Source organism: Myotis brandtii, unplaced genomic scaffold, assembly GCF_000412655.1.
Source record: "Myotis brandtii unplaced genomic scaffold, ASM41265v1 scaffold24, whole genome shotgun sequence".
Classification (NCBI taxonomy): Eukaryota; Metazoa; Chordata; class Mammalia; order Chiroptera; family Vespertilionidae; genus Myotis; species Myotis brandtii.
This window is the reverse complement of record NW_005359063.1, coordinates 1,006,964-1,029,228: the sequence shown is the minus strand read 5'-3', so window position 1 is coordinate 1,029,228 and position 22,265 is coordinate 1,006,964.

Below are 22,265 nucleotides of genomic sequence, written 5' to 3'. Positions count from 1 at the left end.
TTAGTATGTTTGTTATGCACCAGACATTTGTTTAGGCTCAGAGTCCAGTGGGAAGACAGATATCTATAGTGACCATGCAGTGTGAAGCCAATAATCAAAGGTGAGCACAGAGAAGAGAGGTGTTTGGTGAGAGGGAAGGAGGATCAAATGTCAAGGGTTTCCTAGAAGAGGTGACATTTGAGAGGAGACTTGAGGGATCACATAGTTAAAAGGGCAGGAAGTAGTGTGGTGGGCACAGTTCAAGGCAAGGTTGGCAGGAGCTGAGGCCTGAGAGGTAGCAGTGGGCTGAGCATGAAGAGCTTTGTACATCTCATTCTGGGGGCTAGACTGTTTTCAAATCCTGCCTTGTGTCCTGCACCCTGTGAAAACTGGGCAAGTATTTCCTCTCTTAAGTCTCAGTTTCCTTATTAGTGAAATGCAGATGATAGTGATTGCCTGGCTTTATCTTGTGGCATTGTAGTGAGACTAAAATAAGATAAGAATAATAGCCAACAATAATTGAACACTACCATGTGCCAAAATTTGAGTTAAGCTGTTTACACGAATAACTCATTTAATCCGCACCACAACATTATGTGATAGGTTCTGTTATTAAGCCCATTTTAGAGATGAGAAAACAGAGGCACCAAGGTTAAGTAACTTGTTTCAGATCATAAGATCATAAAGCTAATAAGTGGTGGAGTCAGAACTTGAATGGAGGCAGTCTGGCTATAGAGAACTCCTTGAGTTAAGCTGTTTACACGAATAACTCATTTAATCCGCACCACAACATTATGTGATAGGTTCTGTTATTAAGCCCATTTTAGAGATGAGAAAACAGAGGCACCAAGGTTAAGTAACTTGTTTCAGATCATAAGATCATAAAGCTAATAAGTGGTGGAGTCAGAACTTGAATGGAGGCAGTCTGGCTATAGAGAACTCCTTTGTCGTGTGTGTATGTGTGTGTGTGGTGTGTGTGTTAGAGAACTCCTTTGTCGTGTGTGTATGTGTGTGTGTGTGTGTGTGTGTGTGTGTGTGTGAGAGAGAGAGAGAGAGAGAGAGAGAGAGAGAGAGAGAGAGAGAGTGAGTTTATAGTGTTACCTCTCTACCAAGCTTAAGAGCTGAGTTACATTTGCTTGAGGGAGAAGAAATGCATAGCTGTGGGCTTGCCCTGTGTAGTGTCTGGCTTCTCCAAAATGCCTGTTACCAATATTCTGTGTATCCAGGGAAATATATCATGCCTCCTGGTGGGCAATGGGCAGGTAGACTTCTTGAACAATCATCACTGTGCTGATGGATTGTGAAGAGCACCCTTAATTGTCCCTGAGCTTCTCCCTGTCTCTGCCCATTGAGGGCGAAGGGGCAGGTGCTACTACTAGCAGTCAGTGCCACCATTGTTTGGATACCATCTCTCTCTTGTATTTATTGATTTCAGAGAGCAAAGGGGAGAGAGAGATAGAAACATCAATGATGAGAATCATTGATCGGCTGCCACCTGCACGACCCCTTCTGGGTCTTGAGCCCACAACCCAGGCATGTGCCCTTGACCGGAATCGAACCTGGGACCCTTCAGTCTGCAGGCCAACACTCTATCTACTGAGCCAACCGGCCAGGGCTGGATACCATCTCTTTATAGCCATCTATCCTTTTGAAGCTGGGTCCCCTCTTTATATCACTTTCTTTATCCTCAGCCTCCAGAGCTTCATCTCACCTTCCTCAGTGACATGAAGCCTTATCTCACACACAGTTTTCTGCCCCACCCTGTCTTTAATTGTCAGAGATCACTGGTGACACACCAGTTACCAAAACGCTTGCCTTTTCTCGCCCTGGTCGGCCTTGACTCCTTGCCCTAACTGGCTGGGTTGATAATTCCTTCTTTCCTCAAGTTCTTCCCCCAGCTTTGTGACACCACTATTCTGCTTCTCCAACCCGACTGCTCTTTCTATTTTCAGTTGACAAATACAATGTCATTTGCTTTCTTTTCTGTGATTTTTTTTTTCATTGCATTCTTTCTCTTCCTGAGTTCAACCACCCCCACTGCTGTCGCTGAGCCTCTCAGCTGGGGACTTCCGTATTTACAGTTCCAGCCACAGCCTGTCTCCTGAGCACTGGTTCTTCATTGAGGTTTTAGACGTGTCCACTGACTTTTCTGCCATGCTATTAGTTTTACCTTTAACCTGGCTGCCCTTGCAGGCATTCCTGGTTCAGTGCACTAATCCCCCAGGTAGCTCAGCTCAAGAACTTTGAGTCTTGTTTGAGTCTGAGTCTTGTGCATCTCCAAGGGGCATTGTTACAGCTTCCTTCCCGATGTTGTTCCCACATGACATTTGCATTTCTGCCACTTGGGCTTTCTTTGGCTTTTGTGAGGTCCACTGTGAGAGCCCTAGCCCCTTTGCTTGTAGTGACTCCTCTCCTTCATTCATGCTAAAGTAGAACGATTTAAAGAGTAAACACACAGAGGCTCCCCATCACCAACTACATAAAGGGCAACCTCTTTAGTCCAACATTGGAGACCTCCGATGATTTGATCCCAGCTTCTGTTTTAAATTCTTGTCTCCCACCATCCCCATCTATGAACCCTGTCTTCCAATTAAACTGATTCCAATCCAATGGTACTTTCATTGCCCTCGGCGAGCTCTTCCCAGCCCTGTCACTTACTCTGAAATCCTGTCTTTGAAACTGCAGCTCGGTGGTAATCTTTACCAGAATCTTTCTGGCTGATCACAGCAGGAAGTGTGCCCTTCCTTCTCTAACTGGTTTGGTGTTTGGCTTATACCTCTTTTATGGCGCCACCGCATACCACCTTGTGTTATCGCTCTTTATGTACTCATCTTATCTCCCCTGTCAGTCTCCCAGTTGTAGAGGGCAGGGGCTTATTTCCTTAATGCGTGGAGCCCAGCCGGCTGACACAGTACAAATGTGCTGAATGAAGCACTGAGTTATGTTCACTATTTTTTTTTTAAAGGATTTCAATACATAGGTTAGTCATAAGAATTTAGCAGCAGTTAGTAGTTAGTAATTAGATATTTGGTGTTTTGCTCTCGTGTGTGCAGAAAAGAATGAACAGAGCAAGCCTGAGACTAGGGCAGTGATGACACGCGAACACATTTTTTTGGTTGATTTTTCTTTGTTAAATGGCATTTAAGTATATAAAATAAATATCAAAAATATAAATCTTTGTTTTGCTATAGTTGCAAATACCAAAAAATTTCTGTATGTGACATGGCAGCAGAGTTAAGTTAGGGTTTTTCAAAATGCTGACAAGCCGAGCTCAAAAGGTTCGCCATCACTGGACTAGGGCCTCCTTGGCTGGCATTTGGGGACTTGGAATTGGAAGGGTTCCCGCCACTCTCAATGATCAGAGTTGCTCACTGTCCCTAAACTGTTTTCACAAACAGCACAGCTTATGCTGAGCACCTCCTTTCCTTCTGGGAGTCTGGGATTTGAGGATTTGCCCAGAGGGGGCTGCCTACCTGACCCACCCCCAGTAAAAATCCTGGGCACCGAATCTCGAATGAGCTTCCCCGGTTTGTAACATTCCCACAGGTTGTCACAACTCGTTGCGTGTCCTGTGTGACTCCACTGGGAAAAGACTCTTAGAAGCTCACACTTTGTTTTCCCCAGGATTTACCCCACCGACCTTTTTTCTTTGCTGATTGGCTGTAATCAATCCTAGCTGTGATTGTGACCACGTGCCGCCCTAGGAGTCCTCCCAGTGAATCATCAAAACCTGGGCTGGTCTTGGGGATCCCCTCAACACACATGAGCTGTCACAAAAGCAGAGCCACCCCCTCCCTTCTTTTTTTCTGAGCCAAGATTTCAGAGATATTAAAGGCTCAGAGAGGTTACTGGTCCTTGCATAAGAGACGAGCCCAGTTCTTAAGGCTGTATGTACACGGGCAGGGTATCCATCATGTTGAGCTTCTAGTGTGTCAAACATCAGCTGTGTCTTTAACATGAATCATTTCCTTTAATCCTCACAAAGATCCTCAAAGGTAGGAATTTTAAAGCCATAAAATACAGATAAGGAAAGTGGAACTTAAAGAAGTTAAATATTTGTCCAGAGTCACACAAGCAATGAAGTGTTGCACTTGGGACCCAACCCCAGGCAGGTCTCACTCCCAAGTCAGTGTGGGGCCACCCTCCCCCACCCCCTGCACTGTGCTGCCAAGACACAATGGTGTGACTTCATGAAATCATCATGATTATATCAGCTCTTTTACAGGTGGCCAAGTCTTACCTGGCCTCAGCAACGTTAAGTTTGGAGAAGTTTTAGCTTTGGGTGCCTGGCTGGAAGTTTTAGAGGAGATTTCCTCGGCGATGATAGCTTATGTGGATGCTCTGGGCTTGTGCCTAGCCTTTTCTGGGTCCTATGTGCCTCCCAGCATGGCATCTCCCTGACTGTATTCACATCACCCAGCAGTGAGCTATGATCTTCTGGGTGTGTGTGGGTTTGGGTGGAGGCAGGGATGATATGCTCTGTCATTTTTTTTTTTTAATATGATGCCATTCTTTTTTTTTAAATATATTTTTTTATTTCAAAGAGAAAGGGAGAGGGAGAAAGAGAGAGAGAAATATCAATGATGAGAGAGAATCATCGATTGGCTGCCTCCTGGACAGCTCCAACTGTGGACCGAGCCCGAAACCCGGGCATGTGCCCTTGACCAGAATCGAACCTGGGACCTTCAGTCCACAGTCTGAGGCTCTATCCACTGAGCCAAACCAGCCAGGCTGCTCTGTCATTTTATCAATTTCAAAGCAAGCTTGCCTGAAGTCTTCCATCCTGACAGATTTTGAGCAAAAGTTTCTCTGAAAATAACCTGCTTTATTAATTTGAAAATAAATGAAGAGGGTGTTTTGTTTTTTTATGGAACTACTAGAGGTCCAATGCATGAAATTCGTGCAAGGGGCTTGGCCCTTGCAGCCACTGCCCTTGCAGCCCCTGCTTTGTCCAGAAGGTTGTCCAGGAGGTTGTTCCGCTGTCCTGTCTAATTAGCATATTACACTTTTATTATTATAGATAGGGAGAAAATAGAAATGGACAATGTGGGGTGTTCCCTTCTATTCTTATCAGTTTCATTCTGGGAAATGTTTTATTTTTTTTAATAATTCTTTATTGTTGAAAATATTACTGGGAAATGTTTTCATATAACATTTTCTTCAGATGATCAGTGTGCTTCAGTAAGGAAACAAGGCTTTGGGCTCCAGAGAGTACAGTGGAAAGTGCTGACCACGAGAGAATAAATGCAGCCCCTCATACAACGTCCAGCACAGATTAGGTACAGAGTTAACATTTGTTGAATGAATGTGACTGGGCATATCTTACCTCTTTTGTTTTCCAAAGGACAGAGTAACTTGGGTCCTAATTCCCATTCGTGTGCTCTGGCTAAGGAAGGGAAGATTCACCTTTTTTTTTTTTTTTTTTTTTTTTTTTTTAGGGCAGATGTTGAACCTGGAGTGAAATACAAATGGTTTCTCCGTGGGGGCATATGATTTTATTTGGGATGCTGAGAATAGATTTAGTGTTGGTAGTAATAATAACAGCTACTACTTATTTGGTGTTTAATATGCTAAGTGCTTTATATACACAAACTCATCTAACCCTCACACCACATTCTAAGTAGATACTGTATCTACAAGGAAGCTGAAGCACAGAGAGGCTAAGTCACTGGCCCAAGGTAATTGCTACGGGGTAGTTCTGAAACATAAATGTGGATACCAAAGGGCAGACACTTAACCCTTCCCTTAGTGATATTATAAGGGAATAAGAATGTAGGCATTTCTCCCCATTTCTTATTATGGGAAAATACACATAAAATTTAGCGTCTTAACCTTTTCTAAGTATATAGTAACTTCAAATACATTCACAATTTTGTGCACCATCACCACCATCCAGCTCCATAACTCTTTTCACCTTGTAAAACTGAAACTCTATACCCATTCCATTAAACAATAATTACCCATCCCACCCTACTCATAGCTCCTGGCAACTGCCATTCTGTTTTCTGTCTCTAGATTTGACTACTCTAAGTACCTCATAAGCAGAGTCACACAGTTATTTCTCTTTTTGTTACTGGCTTATTTCATTTAGCACAATGTCCACAAGATTCATCCATGTTGAAGCATATGTCAAAATCTCTTTCCTTTCTAAGGCTCAATAATATTCCATTGTATGTATATACCACATTTTGTTTATTCATTCACCCATCAATGGAAACTTGGATTGTTTCCATGTATTAGCTATTGTGAATAATATTGCTATGAACATGGGTGTGTAAATATTTCTTTGAGACTTTACTTTCAATTCTTTTGGACATATAGCCAGAAGTTGAATAGCTAGATCATATGGTAAATCTATTTTTAGTTTTCTAAGGAATTGCTATACTGTTTTCCACAGAGGTGATGCCAATTTTACACTTCCACCAACAGTGCACAAGGATTTCAATTTCTTCACATTCTTGCCAACATGTGTTATTATCTATTTTTTTTTATAGTAGCAACCCTAATGGATGTGAAGGTGGATTCTCATTATAGTTTTGATTTGCATTTCCCTAATGATTAGTGATGTGGAGTACCTTTTCATGTTCTTATTGGCCATTCGTGTATATTCTTTGGGGAAAAGTCTATGCAAGTCTTTTGCCCATTTTAAAATCATTTTTGTTGCTGTTATTGAGTTTTAGGAATTCACTATATATATTCTGGATATGCAATCCATATATATATAATCCCTTATCAAATATAGATTTTCAGATATTTTCTCCCATTCTGTGGGTTGTTTTTTCATTTTGTTGATAGTGTATTTTGATGCACAATTTTTAAAATTTTTTCATGAATTTCAATTTGTCTATGCCTTTGGTGTCATAATCAAGAAATTGCCAAAACCAGTATCATGGAATTTTGGCCCTATGTTTTCTTCTAAAAATTTCATAGTTTTAGGTCTTAGATCCATTTTGAGTTAGTTTTTATATATAATATTAGGTAAGGGTCCAACTTCATTCTTTTGCATGTAGCTATCCAGTTTTATTTATTAAAACAGCATTTGTTGAAAAGACTATCCTTTCCCCATTTGATGGTCTTAGCACCTTTGTCAAATATCATTTGAGTGAACCTCTGCATTTTGAAAGGCCATTTAGTTCTTAGTATTTCTTGGTTTTATTAAAAAGAAAGGGCAGATTATGGACTCCACTTTCCATCAACTTCTGGAGCAATTTCTGGAAATTCTGCTTTTCTTTGGCTTCTTTGTAAACCTCAAAAAATTATTTAAATTTTCATCAGAAATAAGTGAGAATTCATGTTTGAGTCTTCTTGTACTTTCCCCCCTAAATAATGATTCTCCCCCTGCCCCACCCACCCACCACCAAATACCAGGAAAATAGTAGAACTCACACACGAACAAGCAGAGGAGACTTTGTAGACTCAAGGTCCCTCCTTGGACACACGATGCCCAATCAGGAATGTGGGTCCTTTGAGTTTTGTGATATGAAAGTCTAGTCTGTGATCTTGAGGAAGCAGCAGGTTTTATGGCTTGTTCTGTGGTCCTTTAGCGTTTGAGTCTGCACTTTTGAGTCATTGCAGCATGGGGACTGAGGAATTGCGAACTCTTTTCTCTAATGAGTTGCATAGCATCATTCATTAAAGATGGCAAACCATTGACTTCTTATTCTGACACGTTTCCCGTTGTGCTGGGCTTGTTTTTCAGAGCACATAGTTATTTTTAACTAAATATTTTACAGAGTTCATGTTTCCATTGAGAAAGGACATCGACTAAATGTGAAGATGCAATTGCTTGCCAGATTCCAGCTACAGATTCCCGAACCTTTTTTTTTTGGTAATTGGATTTTTCATTTGTGCAGAATGAAATAATGTGACAGCTGTGAGGCCTTAACCCATGAAAACGCCTATTTATTTGACTGTTGGAACAATTTCTATAACAAAAAGTGTTGAGAGCATGTGCTTGATTCTTAAGGACAGGTTTATAAAACATAGGCCATGAGATATATCAGCTTACATTTCATGATGTTATAAAAATTTGAGGTGGCTGAAACTTTTTTCCATGTCTGTCTCTTGGAAAAGGTTTATATTTCAACGTCCCTGAAGAGGAAAAAAAAAACTGCTCATCTCTAAAATGTAGAATCTGATTAATAACAATTTTCAAATTACTTCCTTTCTTATAAGTATTTGTATCTTGTAATGAAGAATGAGATGTAATAAAAGCTCTGAAACAAAGAATCTGGGCACCGGAGGGGATTCAGTTGGTTAACAATTTGCTTTTATGATTCCTTCTCTTAGAAAATCATGTTGACTCTGGTTTATTATTTCCTAAAGGTACTTGTCCTAAAAGAGAAAAAAGTCCTTCTGGAGAATTCTAGGTATTTAAGGTGACACACATCAGAGGAGCCCCATGAGGAGATAGTTTGCATTAAATGGACAAGAAAATTAAGCTCTAGATTAAGAGAGACATGAGCAGCCCTGACTTGGAATAGAACACAGAGGGGCAAAGGACATTGGCTGTCAACTGCCTCCACTGTCCTGTCAGACGGCTGATTCTAAACTGTCCCAGAAGAGTGGTTTTGAGGGAGCTGTGTGGGTAGATGCCAGGGTCAATCCTGATTTGAAGACCATCCCCTAGAGAGCTGGGTTGGTGTCATGGTTTCCCTGGTGAGTTATGTCTTTCTAATCTCCTACAGGCGTTCCCTGGAGCAGACTATACCCCTCATCAGACCTTGTTCATCTGGCTTCTTTTGACTCTTACTGGGTACATGCCCCAATTTAGTATATAATAATAATCCGTCCTATAGAGTTCACTGATTACATACTGTGTGTGGGTTTGATGTCGACTGTCAGCTTGTCCAGGTTCCTAATCCCCTTCTTTTTCAGCTTTTGTATTTCTATAACAGCTGGTAGAATTCCCAGAGAATGAGGTTGGGAGTGATGAGTCTTTCTCAGTTTCAAGAAGGAGAGAGAGAGAGAGAAAGAGAGAGAGAGAGAGAGAGAGAGAGAAAAGAAGTTGAGATAGAACAGTGATTAGCTGCATGTATTCCCTTCCTTATGGGCTCAAAGTTTAGGCATATGACCCCCACATAGTTACTGTCAACATCTTGCTAACCACACTTCATCTAGGACTTTGATGTAGGCCAGAGGAGAGGGAGTGAAGTGGGCACTCATGAGAGTTCTCAAGTATGTATTTGAAGAGCTATTGTAGGCGTATTGGAAAACAGCTGTTTGCTGTGTCCACAGTGACAGTGCAAAAGGGAACAGATGGCAGATTAGCTGGTAGAGACTTAGATGATAAAGGGCTGGCTAACCTTTAGGATAGGAAAGATGTGTAGAAGTCATCTATCCCAATCATTATTCTACAGGTGAGGAAACTGAGGCAGGGGCGGCTTGAGTGATAAGTCCAGGGTCACAAAGCTAATAAGTAGCATGGCCAGGTGTTAAATCAGGGTTTTCAGGTTCTCAGTTTGGTGTTTTCCTGTGATTTTCTATATCCAATCCGTAACCATTGCAAAGGTTGTGACTAGATGCTCAAGTGTTCTATCCAGTAAAGCTGAGGGCTTTTCCTTTCTGGATTTTTTTTTTTAAGACTAGGTGACTATCTTCCTAAGGAGTGTACATGAAGTCCAGAAAAGAGTGGAATATTTTTCTGGAAGTTTCTGTGATCCAGAATATTTACTGAGAGTTTTTTGTTTTGGAAGATACACATTTGTTCACTTGTACCATTTCTTCTGCCACACCCATACTTCATCTCTTCAGTCTAAAGTGTATTCCAGGTCCTTTGGTTTTCTCCTCTGATGAGGCAGGAGCTGCCACCACCATTGGGCATACTCCAGTTTCCCTAAATAGCAGACAGGCAAGAACCCTCAAGCTTGCTCTTTATCTCTAACATGTGGGAGCCCAGGGATCAGAGGAAGCTGCGGGGAAGCTGTCCTTGTAATGTGGCTGAATTTAGAATGAAAGAGAAAAGTGTTTGGCGTGCAATAGTCATTTTATAAATAATTATTGGACAAAAGAATTGTGGTGCTTCTCCCATTCTTCCCCTGAAAGTATAGAGCTTGGAGGGACAAATTCAGCTCAACCTCTTCATTTTATGGGGTGAAGCAAGTGAAAACTAAAAATGTTAAGTAATTTGCTCCAAGTCATACATCTAGTCAGGGCTGGGGTTAATTTAAGCCCATGTCATTCTGTGTCTTGCTATTACATTAGGTTGAACCAAGTGAAATGGCCATCTGTATAGGTCAAAATGGTTGTGTATTGGCAATTTTGTGTGGTTCAACTTAATGTGTTTGAAGGATCAATACTGCATACATTCTGAATAACCTTGGCCTTCTTTCTAAACCAAGCAAACACATGGTAGTGTAGCTTAGTGTGAAGATCAAGAATATTGGTTCCGAATCAGATGCTCCTGGCTTTACATCCTTGGTCTTTGTAAGCTGGAATTTCCTTATCTATATAAATATTACATGCATCTCTCTAAAACTATTTCAAAGCTAAGTGAGATGGTGATTCTTTGAAGGCCTTTGTATAGTGTCTGGCACAAGGTAATTACTTAATTATGATTATGCTATTATTCACCATATTAATAAGAAAGAGAATAAAACTCATAGGATTTGAAGAGTTAAAATCCTTCTGGAGCCCTAGCTGGTTTGGCTCAGTGGATAGAGCATAAGCCTTTGGACTGAAGGGTCCTGGGTTTGATTCCAATCAAGGGCATAGGCCCCGGTTGCGGGCTCAATACCCAGTGTAGGGCATGCAGGAGGCAACCAATCAATGAGTCTCTCTCATCACTGATGTTTCTATTTCTCTCTCCCTCTCTCTTCCTCTCTGAAATCAATAAAAATATATTTAAAAATTAAAAAACAGTCCTTCTGGACAGCACATTTGTCTTTTCTGGAATCGATGGCACATGGGACATGTCACATCTATGCAGTCTAACGTGGACATATCTTTATATTCTATTTCATGTGCTCTGCTGATTATAGGACTACACTTGGAATGATACTCTATTTTTAAACCCTTTCCTTTGACAAATGTGCTGTTGTACATGCAAGGTCATCACAGTAGAAGTAACGCCGGCATGTGTGAGTATGCTGGATTAGACCAGCGCTCTGCGAAGGGGGGCACCTGTTTTGTCCCCTGTAAGGGATGAGTCCTTCTCAGTCTCTAGCAGAGGCCAGGTGTAGAGTCGGGGCTCACAATGCCGTTGACTCATCAGCTGACTGAGTTAGTATATTCTTTTAAAACCTGGACCCTGGAACCACATCCAGTGTTTGTCCATCCCTGCCTCATGGGTCAGCAAATATCTCTGCTGCCTGTGCTTGGAGACACCCATGTGTAAAGTATTTCTCAGAGAACTCCTCATGACCCAGTGACACATCCAGAGCAAACATGTTTGCAGACAGCTGCCCACTGAGGGGAAAAGTTATGATCCTGTGGGTAAGAGCGGGCTAAGGCACTCCCAGCCCCGAGAAGGAAGCAGTGGACTTACCCTGAAAACAAATACTTCCCCAGCAGAGAATATAAACAGAGGCCCTCCCTCCTTCCCAGTACCACCAGCCCACAGTTCTTAGGGATCAGTAGGCTTTTGGAGGTGTCTTCCCCTAGTGTGTGTGCTGCCTTTGGACGGGACCACTGCATGGAGCCATGGAGGAGGAGAGCAAGCCCCAGGCAAGCCCACTTCCGTAGTGATTTGTGGAGAGGGGGACCTGTGTACACTGTCCTCACCGCTATCAAAAATGCCCTTATTATCCTCCCCTTTAACTGGCCTCCTCCCATTTACTTCATCCTCTATCTCCATTTATGTTGCCCATATTCCTTTTGTGATATGGAAGCAAAGTTGGATCTTCAGAGAATGGTGCTAAATGAATAAAACAGCACTTACTTATTGAAAAGATGTAAGCTTACTAACAACTGGCCGTCATTCTGAACTAGACAGAGAGAATTGGGGTCTGGAAGTATCTGTGGAAGGATAAAAGCCTTTATTTATTTTTTTATTTTTTTAAAATATATTTTATTGATTTTTTACAGAGAGGAAGGGAGAGAGATAGAGAGTTAGAAACATCGATGAGAGAGAAACATCGATCAGCTGCCTCCTGCACATCTCCTACTGGGGATGTGCCCGCAACCCAAGTACATGCCCTTGACCGGAATCGAACCTGGGACCTATCAGTCCGCAGGCCGACGCTCTATCCACTGAGCCAAACCGGTTTCGGCTAAAAGCCTTTATTGAGCATCTATTTCAGTTTACAGGGAGCTAGGCTGTTTATGTGCATCATGTCTCCCTCGCATAGCAACCTTGCAGAACTAAGTATTGCCCCCCATTTGACAAATGGGGACACTGAGGTTCAGAGAAATTAACTAACTCAAGCTCACACAGCAGATAAATCAGTGCAGATCTCCGACTGCAGCTGTGTGCGCTTGCTACCACCGCAGGCTCAGCTGGAGGCGAGCTTTTGTCCTTCTGTAGGCCTCTAAGGCAGGAGGACACGGTTGAGAAAATTGGAGCAAAAGCATTGTGAATTTCCAGTTTATCCAGCTCTACTCTGAGGAGTAGAAAAATGCATATATTCCTTCATTCATTTATTCATTTATTTTTTTAAAAACCTTTATTCAGTCTCCAGGCTCAGCATTGTGCTAGGCATTAGGATGGTACCAAAAAAGATGTAAGACATGGGCCCTGTCTCAGGAGCTTTCATTGTCTAGATAGGGAGATATAAAAGTCCTGAAATGTTTGTCCTTAATGTAAGAACAGCAGTTAGATTGTATGATACAAAAACAATTGGTGTGTTGGGAGTTCAGAGGTGGGAGAATTCTATGTAGGTGGTTAGAAAAGATTAATGTGTTACACACACACACACACACACACACACACGCACGCACGCACGCACACGCAAGCGCACGTGAAATTGGTGGTGCTGATGGGACAGAGGAGGGGTTGCTTCAAGATATTTATTTTTAACTATGTAAGGGGCCAGGTGGGTTCTTGAAACATCTGGGGGACCACTCTGTAAAGAACATGATTTGCTAACCACTAAGCGCTGTACATCTGAGACTAATACAGAATAATATTGAATGTAAACGTAATTGAAAAATAAAAAAATATATTTATCTTTAATTAAACTTTTATTTTGAGGTCATTGTAGATTCTCATGCAATTATAAGAAATAATTCAGAGAGAGCTGTGTACTTTTACCTGTTTCCCTCAATGGTAACACCTTGCACAACTATAGTACAATAATTACTGTACAAGAGTCACAACCAGGATGTCTTCATCAATATAGTCCTGATTTCCCAGTTTTACACGTACTGGTGTGTGTGTTTGTGTGTGTGTGTGTGTGTGTGTTCCTGTATCAACATTGTCAAGCTCCTGATCAGTTCCATCCTCACAAGGATCCCTCTTATTTTTCTTTTCAACCATATGCATCTCCCTCCCACCTCCCCTACCCCATCCCTAGCCCCTGGTAACCACCAATCTGTTCTGCATGTCTATAATTTTGCCTTTTCAAGAATGTTGCATAATGAAACATATGGTATGTAACCCTTTGGGATTGTATGATTCCCTTGAGATTCATTCAAGTTGTTGCATGTATTTTTAGTTTGTTCCTCTATTTTTTAGAAGTATCCAATGGTATGGATATACCACAGTTAAACTATCCCCTGTTGAAGGACATCAGGGTTATTTCTAATATCTGGCGTTACAAATAAAACTGCTACGAACAGGATTTTTTAATACTATTTATGTGGCATAGTTGTGTCTAATCTGAAGCAGAATGTGAAGTGGGGGTCACTGTCACTCCTTCTTTGGGGATATTTTATTCTTTCACTTAGCACTCATTCATGAAGTACTTTTTGAGCTAGGTATTATACTACTTGTGTTCTGCTAAGAAACAAATGAATGAACATTCCCTTTGTTGACTCTTGTACTTCAATGACCTACAGCTCTCAGTATATAGCTGCTTTGGATAAATACAAAATAAAAACCCAGTTTGTGGGCCTCCTTTGAGCTCCTGTGGACTCTAATAGACCCCAAGAACTAAAATATAGGGATTTTACTCTCTTTAATTCTCCTGGACAAATTCAGACTTTCTATAACTTTACACGATGTAAAAACTCATTAAAAATTTTTAAATCAGTTTTTTGAATTATTTTAGAAACAGAAGAATGGAAGAAGTTTCTACAGAAATTGTTTAAAGATCTGCTTTTCTTTTTATAAAATTGGTAGACGAGGCCTTTTCTTCCTAGGAGGATATTAGGCATCTGCTGGATACTGCCTGTTCCAAGCGAGAGGTGAGATCCCACTCCCCCTTGTTTTCATCCCTGAAGGAGGTTTATTTCCAGCTGCCCTCACACAAGCTGTGTTGTTTCCTTGAGCTCAGACTGAAACTATGCCCTATCCACTCCAGTATTTGGGTATTTAGTAAACTTTCTATTAGTTTTGTTTAGAATGACAAACACCTCTCCCCTCAGGTGACACTAAATTTTACAGAGTGGGCCTCATTGGATTTGTGCCTTCTGGCTTTTAGGGGACACTCCAGGGCTTTGCCCTTGAGCATGGACCATGCATGGTTGTGATTTCACTGTGGAGTGGGTGTGGGACTTCTCTTGGCTTAAATTGCCCTTTTCTCACCTCCACTCCTTCCCTTCCTACCTTGAAGCCTCTTCTGATTGCTTCCAATAAGAAGTAATATGCACATAAGAAGATGCTGCTGCAGTAGATACGAGCAAATGCTGCTGTGTTGCAGCAGTAGAAGGTGTGGTGTGAGGAACCAGGCTGGCAGAAACTCGGTTATAAACCCAGACAATGGACACATTTTTCCCTTACCAGCTCTGTGGAATTGTGGGAAGAAATTAATACTAAGATTTAACATGATGTGTTGGGGTATTTTTTGCATTCAGTTTTTTTGTTTTGTTTTGTTTTTTGGTGAATATGGAAGACTGGTAATCTTTTATGCTTCTGATGTGCACAAATTTAATAAAATGAACATGTAATAAAGCTAAGCCCCATGATGATATCATTTATTTCCATTTAATTTCAGTCTAGATAGTAGTGGCATTTGAAAGCCATTATTTTGGGGACTAATGTAATCCTGGCAGACTAGTTCTCCTCGATCTCCTTGGTGTCTCCTCCCGCTTTTTTCTTCTCTTGTGTCTAAGATGAGAAAAAATCGGTAAGGCAGAGAATATTATATCTTTAGATACAATTATTTCCCCCCACATCTCTGTTAATTTGCTTATTCCTCTCGGAAGCACATTCATGAGGTTCACCACACTCTTCTTTTCCTCTTGGTGGCTTTGGCCCTTCTCATGGAAGAATACGGCAGAAGGAATTTGAGGCGATTAGTGGTTAAGTAGCCCTTAAAGTCCACGCTCTGTTTTCAGACCATCGTGTGGCTTCATCTCCGCCATTAAAGTTCCACAAAGCTTAGTCTCAGTTTATCTTGAGCTCATCGAACACTCTTCCTGGGAAAAGGTTTCTTTTGCCCTCTGACTGGGTCAGAGTTCTGCCTGAGTTTCAGAAAGATGACCTTTCAGTTACCTGGTGAAGGTTGATTTTAGGACATTGCCTCAGGTCGTACCAAGAAGTTTGCCTGGCGGCACATGGCCCCATGTCTATTGTGGCTGAACAGTGCCCATCGGGCCTCCTGGGGCCGCTTGGGGAAGTCCAGTCAGAGGACATCTGGGAGCTGAACTTGCCGGCGGTTAGGAAATGAGTCAAGCCAGAGAGTTTGCAGAGCAGAGAGAAAGGGGGCAGGAAGAGCCCAAGACTTCTAAAGCACAACCGGGCCGTCTACACCAGGCCAAAGCAGAGAAAGATGCTGCACTTTGTGACACCTTTGTCCAAGAAAGACAGGTGGCGTGCTGGACAAGAGTGGTGGTACTGGGGCTGACTGCTCAAGTAGAGTTCTGCGCACCACTTACTAGTTAGTCTCTCCTTCCCTGTTAAATACTTGCCTCTGGGTGGTGGCTTGAGAAATTTAGTGAATGAATCAAAGGGCTTAGGACAGTGCCTGTCAAATAGTAAGTGCTATGTGAGCCTTTGATAGTCCTACTGTTGTGATTAATAGGAAGCCATTTCACCCAGTTTGTTATTGATTGTCAAGTCTAAGGGGTGTTTCATTTGATTACAATGTCCCACTCTTTAGAGGAGCCTGATTGCTATGGAAAGGGGGACTGTGTTAACCTGCTCCTGCAAGATCGGGATGGTGTTATTTGGGGCTTTGAGATAAAATGAGAAGTGTGCTCCTGAGTTATGAGGCCACGGTCCATTGTAGCCAAATTCTGTTGTGGCCTGGATTTGGCTCTTTCAGCCGCAGGGGTCCAGGATAAGTTTATCTTTTTTCAGCACCGAAATTTACAGAGGAGGAGAACGAAGCCCCAGAAGGTGAAGTGCCTTGCCCAGCATCACACAGCTAGGGAGTGGCTGAGCTGGGAGCAAACTTGACCATGCTAATTCCCAGGACACTGTTCTTCCACTGAAACACGGGTTTGCCACAATCCCTGCCTCTCCCTGCCGTGTAATGTACCTAATGAGTCTCCCTCACACAGCGTGGCCTTAGGAGGTCTTTATTGATCGACCTTTGTTGAATAAAAATGTATAAGGTGAATGTTTATCTTCTTCTGAAATCCAAGTTATAGATTGTTTTACCTAAATAATTTCAGTTTCCCATTATAGCTTGATTATTTAAGGTCTATTTCTGCTAGGAAAAAAAGAAGAACATGATTTTTATGCATACTACCTGACCTCCATATGTTTTTTAATTTTTGAAATGAAAACTTGAAATTGTGTTATCTCCGTTTGTAGAAAGTAATTGATCTATAATATGCACACATATACACACCTCTGTATATGACATCATATTTAAGAAGACAGGGGTGAAGTTACTTCTTGTTTCCGAGCCAGTTCCTCTTCTGTGAAATAGGAATGATAATGACACTTTCTGTACAGTGTTGGACCAAGGCTTTGTAAGTGCTCCTGCTTGGTGGATCGTCATAGAAACAGCAGCAATAGTGACAACTTCACATATAATCCTGCTGTCCCCCTCCCAACAAACAGCTACATCTGAGCCAAAATAAGCTTTGTTAGACCATCCTTTTAGGAAAAGGGTGCCTGAATGTACCCACCCTTTGGGCACCAGAAACCTGGTTTTATAGTCACTTAGCAACCATCTTTTCTCTATATAATAATAGGGCGAGGATTCTCAGGATTTCACAAATTGGACTGAGAACTAATATATTCATATGTTACATATATCCATATGCAAGCTCTTCTGTATTTAGAATGGATACATTTTATACTTTAAATAGGCCGAGTGTGGTGTGTGCATCCTGATCCTCCTCACTAAGCTCAGTCATTATGAGCTGCCTGCTGGAGGACGGACTTCCAGTCTCCATCGGTGGATGTCCACTTCTGATGAGCTTCTCAAGAGGCCATGAGGCTGAAAAGATGCCGGCACGGGTTCTGCCCTCCAGCTTAGGATCTCTGTTTCTCTTTGTTCATTGGGTTCACTCTGCAGTAGGTTCCGATGTGATGGAAGAGATGGTTTAAAGTCCTTTTGGTGGGAAGAGTCCCTTTCAGCTTCAAGTCCAAACTCCAAAACCACTTCCTGGGTACCACCATCACTTAGTCCCTGCCTCCACCGCATCCCCACTGCTTACCAGTTGTTTGGGGTTAGGGAGGAGGGAGATTGTTTAATCTCATTATACCCTAGATTGTGTGAGCTATATCTGTGAATTTTATCTCATAACCCCTGATGACATAGATTACCTGAAGAAATAAAATTGGAATCAAAATTCTAGAGGGTTGACTAAAGTCTCAATAGTAAGAAGTAAAACCTATAATTCTGCTCAGAGTAAACCTTAAGAGTTTCTGTCACCTAAATTCCTTACCTCAAAGAGGTCTGCGGTTTAACTTGAAACTCACTCTTTTTGTGTGTGTGTCTGAGGTCTCCCCTCTCAAGCACCACCAGCCTTATTCCACTGGCTCCTGACTCCTGTTCTTTGCCTTAAATCCCATTCTGTCTGATATGCAGAGCCCGGACCTGTTTTACTAAGCCCTCCTATAATTTGGAGGCTCTATCATCACCTTGAAATCTTTCCCAGGCATTCTTCTCCTCTCCCTTCTTACCTCAGGAGCAGGTACAGGTTGCTCATTAATTGCATTCTTGAGCCTTGGTAGCAATGCATGCAGCCTGGGAAGCATGTGATTAGTCACACCCACAGAGAAGAACACTTGGAGAAAGCCAGGTAGCTCAGGTAGTTACAGTTTTGGATGAGAATGCCAAGGTCAGGGGTTTTCACCCGAGCTCAGTGGAACAGATCCCATACCCCTAACTGCATGTGAGCCCTCTCCCGGATAGCCACTGTGAGCACCAAGGGAAAAGGCTCAGAGCCACCCATTTCTGCTCCTGAGGAAAACACTCAGAACTCAGATGCTGACTATTGACACTGGCTGAAGAATGTCCACTCCTTAAGTGAAAGACAATGTGCTTCTGTGTGTATATAAATATAGACATCCTTTTGTTTTTCTGCACTCCACCTTCTCTAAAGTAGCACAGTGCTGTCTTCTGCATTAAATTCAATGAGTGCAGGGTGTGAATTGTCTGTATTGGAGCCCATGTTCAAAGACTAACTCAAGTCCCACCTCTTCCTGGTTCTTGCCTTGATCGCTTTACTTCCCCACCATTGACACTTAACTATACACCTTCATCTGTCTGTAGTCCTTTCCCCCCTTTGCAAATGTGTTCTCTTCCCAGCCTTGTGACCGTGGAAGCCCCTTGACCCTGCAGAACCTCCGTTTTCATATCAATGAAAGGAGGATTGTGATGATATTTATTCCTACTCCCAAGAAGAGCCCATGGGCTAGAATATAGTGTAAACCCCTAACATGGTACAATTGGGAGTTGTTATTGCTGGGAGCCAAAATCTTCCCGCAGGAATCAGTTCTTACTACTTAATAGTTGTGTCCATTGTGCCTCCTCCAGCCCCAAACAGAGGACACTCTTGGTAAGAAAGGAAGGAAAGGAGGGAGGGACAGAAAGAAGGGAAGGAAGACTTTTGGCAGTTTTTATATCCTATTTTCCTAGTATTCTCTCCTTCAGTTTAGCTATATCTTATGAAAACATGTTTAGTTTCTAAAAAGGCATTTAATACTGGGCTGCAGGTGGACTCCCCCTGCCCCCCAATAGCTTTCTTCTACATCTCCTTCTCCCTCCGCAAACTTGGTAGCTAGCTGGTGTTGAAATTCTTTCTGACCAATGGCTTTTATGCCCATGAGAGAGGGGGGAAACAGTCTCACAATTGGAAGATATCTGAGAGATCAGAGACTGAGCACCTCATTTTACAGGCTTGGTCACTCAGAACCTCAGCGTTTCAGTCATTAGTGGCAGAGCAAGGGCCAGAACCCCATCTTCAGCTGCTCCTGCAGGCAGGACACAGACTAACTCTAATAAAGTGTTGATCATTTTGCCTGCCTTGGGAGGGTGTTTTAAGGATTGACTGATACTATTCAGCTCTTTTCCAGGTCAGCGCATAGGTTTTTGTGTTCATGAGGTTTTAGGACAAATAGATTTGCTGATGCTGCAACAGCATACACTCTGCCTGCTCTCCACACTTTAGGAGTTTGTTTATATACGTTGGTAAACTGGAATCACGTAAAGAATAAAAACCCCTTTGTTACTGGTTGCCTTACACAACAAGTTTCACAACATTCTCTACTGCAAAGCTTAGTGTTCTGGGTGTGTGAGGGTTTGAAGGAAACCCCAGCTCCTCTTTGCATCTTTGGTTCCTCCTCAGGTCACTTGTGTGCCTGGCCCTTCCTTCTGCCTTTTCCATAGCTTTCCTGGTGTGTTGGACAGAACCTTGGGGCTAGCCAAGCATGTCAAACTTTCAGCTGGCGGGCCGCATGCCTCGAGGCTAGGCAGACCTGGGTTCAAGTCCCAACTCAGTAGCTTAGGCAGGTCCTTATCCTCCATGCGCTTCAGTTCCCTCGCCTGTAAAGCACAGACGGTACTGCCTACTTCGTTGATTTTCCTTCTGTAGAGATATAATGTGTGTAAAGATGGAAGAAGGTATTGGAGAGAGAAAATGTCTGTTTCTTCTCCAACTCTTCCATCAAGTCCAAGTCCTACTTATCAAAGAACTTAGTTCTTTACCTCCTATAATGCATGCATATATCTTTTAACATTATTAGTAGTTCATAAGGCATTTTGTATTTCTGTACAAGATTTCATTCTTTCAGTTTTTCATGATGTTCCAGGGCTTGGCTGAGAATTTTTAGAAAGCTTACTGTATAATTTATTCCTTTTGGAGATCTTCCTTCCTCTTAGAGAAAAAAAAAAAAAGCCAAAACCCCACCAACTTGGACATCATTTCTAAATTTGAATCTGCTTTTTAAAAAACTGTGGTTCAGTTGGTTTAAAGAGGGGTTTCTCAGGGACAAATGTATATTTGTCAACTCCACAAGATTATGTCACAATCCTGAATAGCTATATATATATTTCTCCTAATAAGGTAAAGGCTTGGAGATCGTTTTCTTTCTCACTGTTTGAATAGAGAAAGTATTCCTTTAAAAATAAAGTAATCTCAGGTCTTTTGGAACAGCACTATAAAATGCATCTGATCTCTGGTGGAATTGGGTACCGTATCCACAAACATTGAATGCTGGGCTCAGGGTCTGATACTAGGAGTACAGGGGAGGTAGGGGGGCTCTACCTTCAAGGCTTATAAGGGAGACAGCTAAGCAAACAGACCTTCGCTATAGAATGCAGAGTCCCGTGAGACCACAGAGGAGACGATCCTAACCCAACTTGTGAGGAAGGGGCTAGACTTGCCTTCCCAGAAATGGTGACACCTGGCCTGTGTCTTGAAAAATGAGTAGGAATTAAGAAGCTGGGAAAGGGCATGACAGGCAGGGGGAGCTACATGTTCTAAAGGCATAGAGGTAAATATAAGGAACCCTAGGTATGGTGTAGGGGGAAATGGAGAGCAAGGCAGGGGCAGGTTGGGAGAGGCCCGTATAACACTGAGTTTGGATTTTATCATGAAGGCAATGAGGAGCCATTGAGTGTGCCTCCCAGGGAGTTTTATACCAGGAGGAGACCTTAGGGGTCAGAGTCTAGCACTTCATTTTACAGATTTGGAAACTGAGGCCAAGGAAAGGGAAGTGACTTCCTCAAGGCCACACGGGCAGTTAGTGGCTGATAGTGTGTACGTCTCTATACAGACCCAGTGGTGCCTGGGGAGTGGCGCAAGGGGAGCCTTCATGGTGAAAGTTCAGTGTTGACCTTGTGAAGGCAGATTCTCATAGGAATGTTCAGACGAGGATTTATCATGGGGACTGCAGGGTTCGGGCTAATGACCCTAGCATGCCTTTTTGCATATTATTCCCTTTAAAGGAAAGGTCATTGCTAGTTAGAAATGCTCTTTGGCTATTTTTAGGCTCTGTGGTAGGGGGAATTAGTGGAATTCCTAAGGTCAGCTCCAGCTATTTTTCTCCAAAGACCAGCTGAATTTTTTTATGAGACTTGCTCATCAGGGCTTCCGCCCTTCTATGAGGCATTGTACTGAATCCTGAGTCAGCCTGGCTTGGGGAATCAGTAAGGGAACCCAAGTTTGGAGACAACTACACGGGGGTTTGGGATGGTTGTTGCCCTTTTCCGTGTTACGTGCTAAGGAATGTTAAGTGCTATCTTAGATGTGGTTGGTCATTTCTCATACCAAGGTCCTTCTGGAGTACAACGACTACCTCAATGACAGTTGGATTCTGAAGATGCATGTTGTCATGTATATGAAGAGTCTGCCATGCTGCCTGAGCAGAGGTAGTGCTGACCAGTTACGTGGCACCTTTCATTTGGGAATATCACCTCCAAACACTTGACAGACAGCAAGTCAGAAATTCCTTAAGATTCCTGGGCCGGGAACTTGCCTGTGGTTATTTGGCACCTGAAATTACAACACTACTTTCATATATATATACTAGAGGCCCAGTGCACAAAAATTTGTGCACTCGGGGGGCGGGGGAGGGGGGGGTCCCCCAGCCCGGCCTGTGCCCTCTCGCAGTCTGGGACCCCTCGGGAGATAATGACCTGCTGGCTTAGGCCTGCTCCCGGGTGGCAGAGGGCAGGCCCAATCCCTAAGTGCAGCCCCTGGTCAGGCTCAGAGCAGGGCCGATTGGGGAGTTGGGGCGCCGCCCCGTCATGCACAGAGCAGGGCGGATCAGGAGGTTGCGATGCCACCCTCAGTCACGCTCAGGGTAGGGCCGATTGGGGGGTGGGGGCCCCGCCCCCTGTCAC